Consider the following 16,392-nt stretch of genomic DNA (forward strand, 5'->3'; position numbering starts at 1 on the left):
TAGAGTGGTACTATTACCTCCCTTGATCTGGACACTATACTTTCTGTTGATGCAACCTAGAATAGCATTAGCTTTTATTGCTGCTGCTTCACAATGTTGACTCATGTTGAACTTGTGGTTTACTAAGAACCCCTAGATCCTTTTCGCATGTAAGCCAGGTATCCCTCATCTTCTATTTGTGCAGCTGGTTATTCCTGCCTAATTTGTACTGCTACATCAACAACTGATGTGCTCCGATGGGAAAATAAGAGGACAAAATTGACTGAACTGGGCTCTGGACATAGTTGTGACAGAAGACTGAAAATCATACTTGCATCTGCTTAGCATCATTAATTTTTAGGTTTTTGTGGGTTTTGTTTGAAAGAGCACAGCTTGTATTAATCACAACAGGTAAATGGTAATGGCACACTCTTCCAGTATATCATACATCTTTAAGTGATGTTTTTCTTCATAGATTCTCATTGTTTATTCTACCTGAACCCATTTTAGAAACAAAATCTGTATTCATGCCATAGTTACTGAAGATGAATAGTTATTGAAGAAGTTTTCCAAAGAAATCTTACATTTAAAAAAGAATGTATCTTATTCTTAACACATAAAGAAGTCTTTAAGCAATCATACAAATTCCACATTATATACAACATCCTAAAGTGCTATAGTGAAATAAAAGTATCCAACTATGTTTCAGTCATCTGTAAATGGGGATGTGCATACAATTTCAACTAACAACTGTACTGGATTGCTTTGAAGCCTCTAAAATATTCTGAGTAAAGTTCACACCTTTTAGAAAAGTAAGAGTTTCGTACAAGATGGCAAAATCTGTAGCTCTCCCCTCAGAAAAAAACAACCTGAAAGCAATGCATCAAATATTCAATCAACCAGGCCGCCAAACATCTGCAAAGCCACAATATACAGTACGCTGCATTCGGCCTTAAGATCATATGTTTTGCATGCCTGGCGTGGCATGGTCTCCCACACAGTGGAATATGAATGATCTTCGGATTTAACCATTCTATATAGATTTCAGGCCAGTTGTCTACACAATTGGGAAGTAACCCTGCTTGCTGGACAGAGGTAAGAACCAGAAGAATAATTGGCCACAGACCTGGGTTCGGGGATGAGAACATAGAAGAGCCCTGCTGGAGCAGAGCAAAGGCCTGTCTAGTCCAGCATCCTATTCTCACAGTGGCTAACCAGCTGTGTATGTAAAGCCTTTATTGCACCAGGAAACCCTGGCTGTAGCACAGTGAGGGTCATTAAGGGACACTATTGTCATAAAGATGGAAGAACAGGAAATAGAAGAGAGAGAGATGAAGCAGAAATCTCTGGGGACAACAGGTTTAGACAGGGGAAAGAACAAGAGCAGGAAATGCTGCCTGAATATGCTGTTTCATGTGTCTTTTTTATTATTATTCCTGCATTAGATCTCAGAGTGATTCTATTTGAAGAATCTTTTGTAAGCAGCTTTGGAGAGCTTCTCATGGCTACAAAGCAGGATGTAACTATTCTGAATAATGAATATATAATACCAGGGAAATACATATGACTCTTAAGACCGGAATTTATCTATTCTGAATTGTGAAGCAAAAAAGTATGTAATTGCTCACAGACTGTTGAAGAATTTATTATTATTATTATTATTATTATTATTATTATTATTATTATTATACCCCACCCATCTGGCTGGGTAAAAGATTTTTGATAGGTTCTTATCAAGACCCCTTTCTTTTATACCCCTCTCCTTTTTAAGGAGTCAGCAAACATATTTTAATCCCTAAGAACCAAGTCTAGACAAGGCTGATAAAGCACCAGAAACTGCAGAATTTTGGAGATGCACAAGCCACCAAGCCTAGCACTTCACTGTCCAGAGACAAGACTGCAACTTCCAAGCAAAGCATTCACTCAGTATTCCCTCATATCAACTCTTTCTCATACCCGAGATTGAAACATGGCTCCATAACTAGATATTGTGTATCATAATAGCCAGGAACATGAGCTGTGAACGGTCTCAGTTGAATTATCACCCACCTTAGAAAAGTTTTAAGCATTACCAAAATATGAGAAGAGCAATGAATACTGAAAGAAACCATATAAACATTCATAAAACCACAAAGCACAAAGGGAAATCTTATAAAAATATGCCTCAATCCCTTATTAGCTAATATATTTATCTGTCTTTTAGCTAAACAAATATGTTGAAACTGTCATTGCATTGCCGTTCACTTCCTTCCCAAAAGGCTAAAGTGGTTATCATATGAATGCAATTCCTCCAAATATAAGGGCTGGGATGCAGGTCAAATAATACAGTGGTACCTCGGGTTAAGTACTTAATTTGTTCCGGAGGTCCGTTCTTAACCTCAAACTGTTCTTAACCTGAAGACCACTTTAGCTAATGGGGGCCTCCTGCTGCTGCCACTGCACGATTTCTGTTCTCATCCTGAAGCAAAGTTCTTAACCCGAGGTACTCTTTCTGGGTTAGCGGAGTCTTTAACTTGAAGCGTATGTAACCATGTAACCTGAAGCGTATGTAACCCGAGGTACCACTGTACATGAAGTCTGGAATGCATACATGGCAGTCTCTTTTTATATCATCATGGGATTATTCAAGAATGAAGGCCTTGTGCTTCACAGACCTACAAGACTCAGGGAGAAAGTCAGGTCTGTGCATACACAAGCCCACACACTCCTCATTTTGCAACAGGCATCCTGCAATCCTTGGGTGAATATGCTCTGCTCCCCTGCCCCAAATCAATTACATGTCCTAGTTTCTCCTATGGGTTACACGCTGTACTTACATGTATCCTTACGCATGATCATGAGGTTCAAGTGGAAACATGAGGCAAACACATAAATGGTCAACACAATGGCACAATGCACTTGTTTCCAGGAGTCACAACTACAACCAAGTTCACCGCATATATTTTATGAAAGAGGGGCTTCCATCTGATCTGGTATGGTGTTCCAGAAAAGAATGATGTCATCTAGAGATTTATTTATTTGTAGGATTTTCTCTAACACTTCAATAAATGTTTCTAGTTTACAGGAGATGAGTTAGTTGCTGCACTCCTCAGGGTGGCTATTCTCCAGTCTTTGGGCCAAAAATATTTGAATTAGCAAAATATGGTTTACACTTGCCATGCAAACGAAGTGTGTCAACAAGAATCTGACCTGGTCTGCAGGGCAAACAAACCACACCTTGCTGTTCAGATTTAACAGAAAACTATGATTTCCCACAAACCAAGAAGCAGCAAATGAAGTGGAACATTGAGGAGTATTCGTTTGTGTGAGCAGAGGGCCTGTTCCACACAAAGGCTAGGGAATATTTCCTCCTGGGACGGCTGCATCCGTTCAGGCATAAAATGTGTCAGGGGCCACATACCAGTGATGAAAGGGAGTGCCACTCCGCAGCCACACACCCCATTCCATCAAGTCATGCTCACATGCAAGCACACCCATTCATTGAGTCCCTTTCACACATACCATCTATTCAATTCACACACAAGCCCCTCACTACAATTTGCACTAAGGCTCCTATTCGTTCCAATAGATTCCCCCCCCCCCCAAACCAGCAAGGGGGTGATCCAGATAGAAACCCTTGCTGGGGGAGTGTAAGAGGGACTTTAATCTTTTGTCCCTTGCTATGGCACAATGTAATCCAACATGGTCCCAACATTCACTCCAATAGATCACTTCTTGACAAAGCAAACTGCAAATACCAATCCTGATCAAAGCCACATCAAGGTGCATAGAGTTAAAGCCCCACTACATCCCCATGCCAGAGTCCCAATCCAAATTGGCCCACTGTGCTCAGTATTTGCTACTTTTCTGTTGCTGGTTGAGGATGAAAAGAGAGCAGTAGGGATCTCAAGGAGCGGAACCACTGTCAGGCACTATACATACTGTCTCCACAGAATATTGCTTTTAACTTCAACAATATTTTTTACTATTTTATAATAGGTTTTTGAACTTTGTGTATCTAATAGATTGTATAGTAGTGATCCCTTACTATCATGTTTTGTTATATATTGGGGTCAGTTATTCTGCATGCAAGTTAGCCTGAACATTATATATTATCACCAGCTAAACCGGGGTGGCCCAACTTTTCATACCAAGTGATTGCAAAAGCTCTTCGGCATGGAACCTGGAGGCTGCACACAACTTGTTTTTTTGCGGGGAGGCCAAAATCTGACGTCCCCCCCACAAGCCCTCACGCTGCCTTCCGAAGTATAGCTACGGTAACTGAAATGCCGTTCTTTGGGAATGATGTACAAGGCTCTGGCAGGTTCTTAGAGCCCTCCAACCTCCTTCCAAAAGCTGGGAAAGTGCTAACTAGGCTTTGGAGAGGTAGGAGGACTCTAGGACCCTGTCAAAGCTTCCATGCCTCCTCCTCAAAGCCCAGAACCTCACTTACCCACAAGGCTTTGGGATAACAGCACAGGGGCTGAGGGTCAAATGTTGTTGAGGGCCACCAAAAAGGCCTTGAGGGCTGCATGTGGACCTTGGGCCACGAGTTGAACCACCCACGGCTAAACTATGACTGTTGCCTACTGCCTGCCCACAGGCAACCACCATATTACTCTTAATATTTCGAGTATATGTGGAATAGTACCAGAGTATATGGGGGCTTGCAGACAGATTGCTTGCCTTAGGGGGCTTACATTAAAAATATTTATTGTGGGGAAGATAGCAAAGAAACGGAAAAGAGAAGCAAGGTTCAGAAGGGATGATGTGAACAATGGAGTTATTCAATATTTCTAAGACTCAAAAGAGTTTATAAACTTATCTTGATACATGTTGCAACAAAATTATGTGGTGATTTCAGAGTGTTTATATAGATTGTTTGTATTTGTATATTCACTATTTTAGTATTTTATAGAAGTAGGCCGTAAAGTTAAAACTGCTTTCACGAAATTAGTCTTAAACAAGAACTTTAATTATATGCAAGGCATGTTTGACCTGTGTAGGGTGGGCTAATCTTTTATGTGCAGACTAGTAACTTTTTTGCCAAGGTGATTTGCAAGGCTAGGGTAAGTGAAATGCATCATACTATCCACAAGTCACCTATAGTTCCTGCTCAACTTGACCAAATAGAAATGATATATTAAAGTGCATCACCTCTAATTATCATTAGTACTATCATGAAAACGCATCTCATTCTACTGTTGTGGTAGCAAGGTGGACTAAGTGCTTTGGGTCTATGTTCTCAGATCAAAGAACTCCTGTTCCGCATATCAGAATAATACTGACTTTCCCAGCAGTTGCCTTTCAGCTAAGAAGTGTACACCAAGTTCTTCACAAGAAAGTGCATATGTACTCTTCCAAAACAATTTACTGCTTATTTCTGGGTAAATGCCAAACAAGTGGGTACATGACATGAATGAGAAATACTTTCTGGATATACAGCAGTGGGAAAAGCTTTCAAAGTAGCAGAGTGTGTTTTCAGAAACCATGTTTCCCCCATGACAAACCACATAACGTTTCCAAAGTTAACATCTGTTTGTTTATGACAACAGTTCACATGCTCTTTTAATGTAGTGCTAATGATGTCAGCGCTCAGCATTTCGACTCATACACAAATCTCCAGAAATTATTCCAGAGAGCAGGCCTCTTGAATACAGAAAAGTAACTATGTTTTGCTAATTTATTAGCACTCTCATGATGGATAAAGTACCCAACAAGTACCACCAATGGTATTGAAATGTATATGACAGAGACCCAAATATTTTCAGTGTTGCACACCATGCTATAAAGTGAAGTGATGACAAACTGTTATAAAGGGTATAGCAATGACTGCATGCATGCTTTCTGGAGGCACCCAACATCAAAAGCATAAATATAGCCCTCTAAAAGCATACTAAGACAGGAAAGCGTAGGAACAGATTGTCAATGTCATCACAGTACAAGATCAACAGGATGTCTTAACAACTTTGTTCAAGTGCAAAAGTGTAAATAGATAATAAACATCTAGATAAGTGGCAATAAAGTGGCAAAAATTAGATTCTGAACTAGCTAGTAAGTTCTGAAAACTCAAATGTCAGTTGACTATCTGAAGCAAACTTATATATTCTGGGTATGTGGTAGTCATGTTTGTAGCCTCTCAAGGAGCAGATATGCATCTTGGGGATACTTCTGGATCCGTTACTATCGCTTGAGACTTAGGTGGCCTTGGTGGCATGGAGTGCCTTCCATCAGCTTCAACTGGTGGCCCAGCTGCACCCCTATCTGGACAGGGAAAGCCTAACTTCTATCATCTATGCTCTGGTAACCTCTAGGATAGATTACTGCAATGTGTTATACGTGGGGCTGCCTCTAATCATGGTTTGGAAACTAGGTGGTGCAAAATTCAGTTGCCAAGCTGCTCACCAGGGCAAGTCAAGTCGAACATATAACATCAATTCTGGCCCAACTGCATTGGCTGCCAATTAGTGACAATTAGTTTCTGGGCCCAATTCAGATTGCTGGTTTTGACCTTTGTTGTTGTTTTAGTCGTTTAGTCGTGTCCGACTCTTCGTGACCCCATGGACCAGAGCACGCCAGGTTTTGACCTTTAAAGCCTTAAATGGCTGAGGACCACGATACCTCAAAGACTGCCTCTTCCAATTTGAACCAACCTGGACACTGTGATCATCATCTGAGGCCCTCCTTCACGAGGTGATGAGGGTGGCAACATGAGAGCCGGTCTTTTTTGTGGTGGCTCCCTGCCTGTGGAAGCCTCTCCCCAGGGAGGCTTGCTTGACATTTTCGTTATGTATATTTAGGCGCTAGGCAAAAATGAACTTTTAAATTGTAAACCACTCTGTGATCCTCAGATGAAGGGTGGCACAGAAATTTAGTGAGTAGGTAAGTAGCCTCCCTAGCCTCCAGGAGTGGGGATGGTAGAAATTAATTGACTGACTGACTGACTGACTGACTGACAGTCTGTGTTGGGAAACATGTCCTGATGCTCTATAGATTTTTAAAAAGAAAGGCCTCCAATGTTTTCTTCCTACCTCAAGCATGGTAAATCCAAGCCATTCACCTTAGGATAGGGGGAACTTAACGTATTCTTCCCAAAGGTCTGGTGGTTCCCTGCCTCTTAGAATGGAAGAATAGTGCTTCCTGCCCTGACATTATCATGTTCTCATACCACTTACAGAGTCCTGCATGCTTTCCTAACTGCAGCCGCTTTCCCCCTTTGCTTACAGATAGAAGGGACTTGAAGTAACATACCTACTCCCACTAAGGCGCCTAGCAAAGGAATAGAATTTAAATGTGTAGATACAGATACCAGGGATAAACAAGTGAAGAAGGCCTTCTCTTCTGGATATACACTTCTTCAAGTTTGGATATACACTTCTTCAAGTTCTCTTCAACATTGTGCTGTTTGCTATCTGCATCATAAGGCCTGCTGTCAATTTTAGATCGTCCACCCACTGCAAGAGTGGCCATCACCTAGATTTTTTAAAAATTGTATGGTCTGCACAGTAGCACTCCTCTGTTCCATCAGCCTGAGAAATCTTTCAGCACATGTCCTGCAGATGTGCCTTTTAACTTCAGACTTTTATGATTGCTTTTTGTCCTAAGCATAATCTTCAACCTGCTCTATTTCTCTAACTTGTCTTAGCTTAATTCATCTTCAGTCCTACCATTTTAATTCTTAATTTAGTTTAGTTAATTTAGTGGACACCGGGGCGCAAAGTTGTTGTTTTTTCCTGAAAAGGGGGTGGTAGGCCAAATAAGTTTGCGAACCTCTGGTTTAGTTCTTCCAGGATTTATTTTAGCTATTATGACTGTATCATCAACATATCGTAGATCCTCTGTTAACATTAATTCCCCTTTCTGGCCAATAAAGCTTTTAAAACACATCTTTCAAGGCAAGAGTAAATTAGCTCAGGTGATAAGTTATCTCCTTGTCTTATGCCTCTTTTCAAATGTACTGGATTGGTATTTATATGGAGATGATAAGTTGCTGCTGCCTTGTCTGCTATTTCTTGTAGTAGCTGGTTGCAACTGATATCAATTCTGTAATTTTGTAATGGCCACTGTAATGCCCAGGTTTCAATAGCATCAAAGTCTTTTTCCTAGTCAATGAATCCAACATATATAGGTATAGTCATCACATTTTTCTATCAACATTTTCATGGTTAATAGATTATCTTCTGTGGAATATGCTGCCAAACTCAGTGTTCAAAACTCTAGGCCAGGCATAGGCAAACTTGGCCCTCCAGATGTTTTGGGACTATAACTCCCATCATCCCTGACCACTGGTCCTGTTAGCTAGGGATGATGGGAGTTGTAGTCCCAAAAACATCTGGAGGGCCGAGTTTGGGGGTGCCTGTTCTAGACACGTTTTGCGACAGGGAATTTCATTAGCATGAGCAGTTTCTGAGCTCTGGGCACAGTACTGCGCCTAAGATTTCAGATTTAAACTGCAGAGTAGAAGAAAAGAAGGACCTTTTTCTGCCTCCCTACTTCCAGCTACTCTTTGAAGACTGGAGAAGAGCCCCTCTTAAGAATATTAGGGGGGTGGGCAGGGGAAGGACAAGACCGTGTGGAAAATGAACATAATATTTAGCTGCAGTTCATTCATTTCCAGCTTTGCATTCTTGTTATTTAAAAAAATGCCTAGACATTCCATAGTTGGGCCCATAACCTAGGTTTAAGGTGCCATTTAGCTCCTAGCTTTCATATTTCAGTTTCTAACACTGCTTTCACTAGAGCAGGAGTAAGAAACCTTCCAGATGTACTTAGACTCCCAACTCCATTTAGTCCCAGCCCACTTGGTCAAGAAGATGGTGGGAGTTACTGCCCAGCAACATCTGGAGGGCTATAGGTTCCCCATCCCTACATTGGAGTTTAGAGCAGCTAGTCCATCCAATAAGATATTAATCTATGTTAAGACATTTTTAAACAAAATGCTGACATCACATTACTGGTCATGATATAAACAAATCGTGTCTTCTGTTGTAGAGTTCAGTTTTCTAGTCTAGTAGTTGTTTTTTGCAGGGGGGGGGGGCGGAATTACCTTGAAACAAATATAACATTCTGATATAAATGTGAATCACTGTGTTTTATAGTTATTGATCCAGAAAGGCATATAATACCAGTCTTTTGTGTACTTAAGTCAGTGCAACTTCTCACATGTGTAACAGTTAAAATATGTGCAGCAATGCTCTTATGTAATCTGTTGTTTGTTGTAAAAGAGAAAATGATAAATAAAATACTATTTAAAATGTTGCTTTCTAGCCATCATGGAGCCAGCTACATCAAAAGAAACCTAAGTTGTTATATGTGTCAGTACCCACTCAGAATGGCATAACAAAGCACAAAACAGACAAACAACCCTACTTACCTCCCACACAGCACATTGTGGTAGCACACCATTATTACAAGGCTTTACCTCAAGAAAACTCAATTTAAGTGGCGTTTCCCCCCCAAAAAACCTGAACAATGCAATGCATGCAACACCACCCCAAAAAGTACCCACAACTGCCTTTTCTTATGAAAGCTGCCACCCTATTTTTACCTGTCCCAGTGAAGTTCACCTTAGTTCATATGTATAGGTTTGCACTGTAAAGCAGGAAACATTTCTGTACTGCATTCTTTGCTGCCAAAGCTGTGTCCAAAGCAGTGAACATATAAAAATAATTAGTGTGATTACATCAGTAAAATAATTTAAAACACCATCAACAGCAATTAAAACAGTTTAAAAAAAGGATCCACAACAGCATCCATAATGTGAGCCACTGTGGTATATACACCAGAGAACTGGACTTTGGTTAGATGTTTTAGGTTCATATCCCTACTCAGAGAAGAAATTTCCTGGGTGACCTTAAATTATCTCTCAGCCTAACATATCTCATATCTCATTGGCCAGATATAAGATCTTATTTATTATTTAAAGTACATTGTTTGGACTCAATATGAGGCAGCTCACAAAAGATCCAAAACACACAAAAAAATTACAAAAGAAAATATTAATAACTAAAACAGCAGCAGAAATAGACATCCAATCACTAGTTAGCACTAAATAGCCTTCCGAAGGTCAAAGACTCTAAACCAACCATTAAAACACCAGAGAAATGGTCAGAGACACTGCCCAGAGATAAAGATGTCAGGCCATCACACTAAAGCAAGAAGCTGCGACAAAAGTGATGATGATGCCAAAGCTAGATAAGACCGTGACTATGTAAGGGCTTCTTAAAGCAACCAACGCTTTGAACTCTGTCCAGATTTAGGCAACCAATGAAGCTGAGCCAAAGTAAGAGCAAAACACTCTACGCAGCTTGCTCTTCACTGCATTCTGCAACAGCTTCCAGACTAGCATTTTACAGTTTGCGTGTTTAAAATTGTTTTTCAAAAATTAATTATTTGGGATATATCAAATGAGCACAGGAAGCTTCCTTAGAGAGAGTCTAATCACTGGTGCATCTAGTACAGTACTATCTACAGGTGGCAGTTCTTTGAAGTCTGAGGAATAAGGTCTTTGCCAGACCTGCCACCTAAGCATTTTAATAGGAGAAGCCACGGACCAGATGTAGGGGCTTCTACATATGACTCATCTGCCCTACCCACAAAATGAGGCCTTTCTAAAGATTTATAATGTAGTTTCATAGTGTTTAACCAACTTTGGTTTTCTAATGTAAATCTATTAGAATTTTATAGAAATATAATCTCAAACCTGACAAATAGTCTACTAAGATTACTGATTACTAGATTGATGAAGGTACTGAAGTAAATCTAAAATTCTGAGCTCAGTCACTAATCCCCTCAAAAGCAGAAAGTGGACTTGGCTTCCGGTCTCACTAGATTAGGACCCCAGTTCTATACTTCCTTGGTCTACTGTGAGAGCCAGTGTGGTGCAGTGGTTAAGAGCGGTAGTCTCGTAATCTGGGGAACCGGGTTCGCGTCTCCGCTCCTCCACATGCAGCTGCTGGGTGACCTTGGGCCAGTCACACTTCTCTGAAGTCTCTCAGTCCCACTCACTTCACAGAGTGTTTGTTGTGGGGGAGGAAGGGAAAGGAGAATGTTAGCCGCTTTGAGACTCCTGAAGGGGAGTGAAAGGCGGGATATCAAATTCAAACTCTTCTTCTTCTACTACTGGTCAAACTCCAATGCAGCACGATTCCCAATCTTGATACAGAACTGCCTACAGCAGGCATCCCCAACCTGCGGCCCTCTATATGTTTTGGCCTAGAATTCCTATGATCCCTAGCTAACAGGACCAGTGGTCAGGGATGATGGGAATTGTAGTACAAAACATCTGGAGGGCCGAATGTTGGGGATGCCTGGCTTACAGATTAGTGGTTTCCACATTAAGGAACATTTGAACCACTTCCCTCACTTTCCTCTAATCATTTGTTGAAGCTGCTATCACATATATATTGTGTTACACCAGAATGAACAATGACCTACCTCACAGGACTGTTGAGAGTAGATGTGAAATTAGCCACTCTCCTAGAACAAGTAATTCATTCTAGACAAGTAGTTAACCAGATCTCTGGGCCATTTGGATATATACCAGCTAAGAAAAGATAACAATTCTCAGGAAATGGATTCTAGACCACAAAATATTACATTATAATTAATTTGTTTTAAGGTGTAAAAAAGGGGGAGGTGCTGCAACCGACTAACATAGTGACCCCTCTAGAACTTTTTACCATGACACATGTACACACAGATGGGTAGACTCACTGTTAAACTTTGAACTAATCTGAAAGGCTAGTGGAGAAGATGAATGAGGACAAAGCCCAAAGAATGAATAAAAATGAGGGCCATTAGAGCAGTGTTTCTCCAACTTGGGTCTCCAGCTGTTGTTGAACAATTCCTATCATCCCTGACCACTGGTCCTGCTAGCTGGGGATGATGGGAGTTGTGATCCATCAACAGCTTGAGACCCAAATTTGAGAAACACTGCACTAGGGTTGGTCTTAGACCTGAAAAAGAGGAGTCCCCACAGCAGTGTCACGATGTGGCTTTCAATATAGTCACTATCTTAGTTCCTCAACCACAAAATGGAAAGATTTTTCTAACGCAGGTAGTTCCTTAAGCACACTAGAGAATGTGAGGACTCTTTGTAGTAAAACGTGGGGTGGAATTCTATGCAGTGCTAAATGGAGTATGTGTCCAGGGAACGAGTACACTTGTGCAACGGGACTTTCTTCTCTATCCTCCCCCTGTGCACCTCCTAAAGCTGTTCTGGGGGTTCTGCCAACCCTCCAGAGCAGGCTTAGAAGGCATAAGGGGAGGAGAGGGGAGATAGTTCTGCTGCAGGACTGGACCTTGTTCCACAAACACAACAATTTAGCCCAAGACAATTATCACTTAATCCTTAATATAGTATATGGAAGAGAAGTCAGTAGGATTTGATTGCCATACAGTTGCTTTATAACAGGGAGTGAGCTTTCAACCGGAATAAGCAAAGGCTCTCACAGGGGTTCCGGCAATAAGCCCAGCTCCAGTGGGTGGAAAGTGGTATGATGAGAGTTCTTAAACTATTTTGCCATGTTTAGTATTAGTCTCTAGCTGTCATCTGCATGTATAAATATTCCACCCATCTGGCTCTTGAAAGAAAGCAGAGCCCCAGAGGAAGATTACCTGGCTACGCTATATCCTCACATATTCCCTATTTTCTGCCAAACTGGGCTTCTAAGCACAGTACTCATTTCTACTATTTACACAGCTTTATAAAGGGAAAGAAAATCTGACAGCTCAACTACTTCCATTAGGGCTCTTCTAAGACTCACTCTACTGAGGAGTGAAATCTTACCTTCACTCTTAGGGACTGACAACGCCTTCAACAGCACAAGCACTGCTGCATTGTCTGCAGACTAAGGGAAAATATGCTAGGTCACATTTTTAAACATCATTATAACAGTAGTAATTGAAGAGTCTTTTCAACTTCTTTTTCAACCTGAGAACTCAAAACACATGTGAGGAAAATGTCTGTCTACTAGGTCAGGGGTCTGCAACTCGCGGCTCCGGAGCCGCATGTGGCTCTTTTACACCTTTGCCGCGGCTCCGGGGCGGATACTAGTGAGGGGAGGAGGGGCATTGTGCGCCCCGACACTCTCCACTGTGGCGGGCGCTGTACTGGCTGTGACGTCGCATGGGTGGGGTGCGTGCATTAGGCACGCACCGCCCCGACGTCACCTTCCCGCCCACCCGCCAAATTGTAAGGGGCGTGTACGCTGGTCACTGCATTGAAAGGGGGCATGTATGCTGGTCACTGTTTTGAAGGGGAGTGAAGAACACACACACAAAAAAAGGTAACTTGTTAATTTAACGTTTATTTCTATGAGGAGGAGTAATTCTGAGGGGTCAAACAAATAAATAATAAAAAAGTGACAAAAAAGTTATTTATATAATGACGAGTTTTCTGGCTCCCAGTTTTTTTTTCTTCGGAAACGGGTCCAAGTGGCTCTTTTTGTCTTAAAGGTTGCAGACCCCTGTACCAGGTTATGGTAATAAGCAGTGGTTTTTTCTGGGGGGGGAGGCAGGGGTATGCATACCCCTAAACATTTTGTGAATCTAAGTTTGGCCTCATTGAGGGGCAGAATTTCAATATGAGTAGAAAAATGAGTACCCCTAAGCATTTCTTTTTAGAGAAAAAGCACTAGTAATAAGAAACTGCTCTCTCCATATTCCAATATAGATACCTGCTTTAACAAAACACATGTGTGCAGAGTGATTCCTCAATAAGCTGAAGAGATTAAATTCTTGTTTGTGAGGAAATCACATACTCTAACTAGTACATCATAAGATGGACAATCATCACACTGAAGTAACTATGCAACTTGCTGTTTTCTACAACAAAATCTGAATCCTAAACCCAAAATCTGTGTTTTTAAAAATTATTCCCTTTTATAGAATTATAAAACGATCTGTATTTTAAACTACAAGCACCAGAAAGGTGTATTCTTATCAAATTACTTAAACGCAAGACTGCATAATGGATCCAAAACTTAACACCCAAGTCACAGCTTTTGTGGATCCCCCGCCCCCCTTTATAGCTAAGAAATGTCTCATGAAATCTGGGGGGGTGAGAAGGCTAAGCAAAATTTACACTGATCAGGAGATGGGCTTCTGTGTCATATATATGCCCCTCCCCAACTACTAAAAGCAGAACACAACAAATATATGCAAACCTGCTTGTGTTGCATAATACACACACACGAACGCACACAGGCTACAGAATTCATAGTTGCTTGGTGCAGAATCTGGAATATTTTTAGCACGAAATAGACAGAGCCAAAATCATAACATGCACCATAAATAACTATAGCATCACTGTTCTGTAAAAAAAAAAAAATACTTTGCAGACTTGAAAAAAATATAATAAATTACCTTTTGCATTTCAATAGGCAATAGTACAGCCCTCTGAAAACAGCATCTCACACCCACTTCCACTATTCAAAGTATCACAAGAAGCGGCACATTTACATAACCCTTTTTTGTTTGGGTTCATTTCCCTTTCCCACACCTTTTTTTTCTTCTAAAAGAGACAGCAATAGCTGTGTGTGTAGGAAGGCAATCACTGAGGCAGACTGCTTCATAAATATTGCACATCTGAAAGTATATACCTAGCAAAGTGGATGATGCAGCAGGGTGGGGCGCTTTATAAATAGACTCATTTATTAATGGTTCTCTGTGAATGATAGCAGAATGCTTTGCAGGAGGAGGAGAATGTGTGCTTATAACCATTATTAATAAATCCTGGCAGACAGCAAGCTTTTTCGCCCACCACCATCCCTCCAGGGGAAGATACAGACATCCAGCTACGTCATCACCGGATTGGGTTGGCATGAACAATGAACACAGAGGAATCAAATCCCAAACATTTGGCCGCCTTCTACACACACACACACACACACACACACAACTAAAACCTTTCTCTCTGTTTCAGATTGCGGTGCTAAATAAATAAGTTCTGCCAAAATCAAAGAGTCTTCTTCCCTCCCACAAGGAAACACGTAAAGACTTGCCTGTCAGATTTAGCGCCCTGTATATACTAAAGGCTCAGCATATTAGGGTGTTTAAAATAAACTGAATAAAAGAGCATGGTTTTTGCTTAGGAATAACAGAATCAGAGTTGGAAGGGCCTCTGAGGGCCATCTAGTCCAACCCCCTGCAATGCAGAATCTTCAGCCCAACCTGGGGCTCGAACCAACGACTCAGAGTGCAAGAGTCTGACTTACTTACTTTTAAGGCCTCCCAAATTCACACCCACCCACATACATACATATACTAGTAAGGAAAAGTGGGGGTGGAATTAACTCGCCAACACCAGGAACTGAAGACATTTAAGTCTTTCTCAGCTACCCTGGTTCCTTTCCCCCTCTGCTGCTGCTTTGCCCCCACTCCCAAGTGCAGGATTTCCGACTGTAAGCTCCTAGGGGCAGATCCGCGCACGGAAACATCCGATTCCCAGAGCCAGTTTGCCACCGTTTCTGCCCCACCCCCAGCTGCTCGTGTTTTAAAATGCCAGCTGCTGGCGGCGGGGGGGTCCGGGACCGCCGGATCTTTTGAGGAGGATTACAACACAGAGAGACGCCTCATCCTCGACGACACGCAGGCCGGGCGCCTCCTCGCCCTTCCTCCCCACTGGCTTCCAGGCCCAAGATCCAGGCGGCGGCGGCGGTGGCGGCCTCCTCCTCCTGGGCCTTTCTCTCTCCCTCCACCCAGGCGCACCCGAGGCCTCCCCACAGCCACCCTCGGGGCCTCCACTTACCCTACGGGAGAGGGGGCTCTGAGTGGGCGCTCCGAAGCGGCGCAGGGAGGAGGCCTGAGCCAGACCGGGCCGAGCCGGCGAAAGCGGCCTCTCTCGCCTCAGTTCATTCAGACGGGGCGAGACGATGGCGACGGTGGCGGCGGCGACTGCGGCGAAGGCAGCCGCGGCCGCTGTTTGTGCTGCTGCTGCTGCTTCTCCTCCTGGCTGGCCCTAGCGGGGAGCCGAGCGCTCATCTCGCCCGGCCTCCCCGTCGCCCACCCCTCCCCTCCCGCGCCGCACGCGGGTCTCCCCTCTTTTCCCCTCGCGGCAACGGCGCCTCACGCGCTTCCCCGTCCGCACCCCACCAGCACCCGCCTCAACTACTCCGCTTCAATTCCCTCAGGCGGGCGGGCAACCGAAGCAAGCGAGCAAGCAAGCGAAGGGTCGCGCACGCGCAAAGAGAACCACCCAGCGCGCGAGGGAGAGGGGAGGAGGACGACGACGTAAGCGCGGAGCGGAGAAGACGCCGAAAGCGCGAGCTCGCCTCGCCACACCGCGCGTGCGCGGGGTGAGTCGGCTGTATAGCAAGGCAGGGGAGGCACGCCCGCGAGAGAGAGACGAGGGGGGAAAGGAACTCTCCTATGCCTGGCCTGCGTACGTGCCGTGCGTGCGTGCACGCGCAGTTGTCTTTCCCCCCCCCTACT

The 16,392-nt window shown here is 43.0% G+C and overlaps 1 protein-coding gene across 3 annotated transcripts in view; it reads right to left on the reverse strand.

The window, feature by feature from the left end:
* Nucleotides 1-16,392, reverse strand: part of PPM1A (protein phosphatase, Mg2+/Mn2+ dependent 1A) — a 34,863-nt gene extending 18,471 nt beyond the window's left edge. For 2 of the 3 annotated variants that reach the window (XM_083438860.1, XM_083438861.1), the window contains exon 1: nt 15,710-16,388. The gene's annotated coding sequence lies outside the window, so the exon portion shown is untranslated. Of the gene's footprint in view, nt 1-15,709 lie in introns of all 3 variants that reach the window. The other variant, XM_083438862.1, reaches the window with a different exon arrangement.

This window comes from Podarcis tiliguerta, assembly GCF_965153285.1.
Source record: "Podarcis tiliguerta genome assembly, chromosome: 1".
Classification (NCBI taxonomy): Eukaryota; Metazoa; Chordata; class Lepidosauria; order Squamata; family Lacertidae; genus Podarcis; species Podarcis tiliguerta.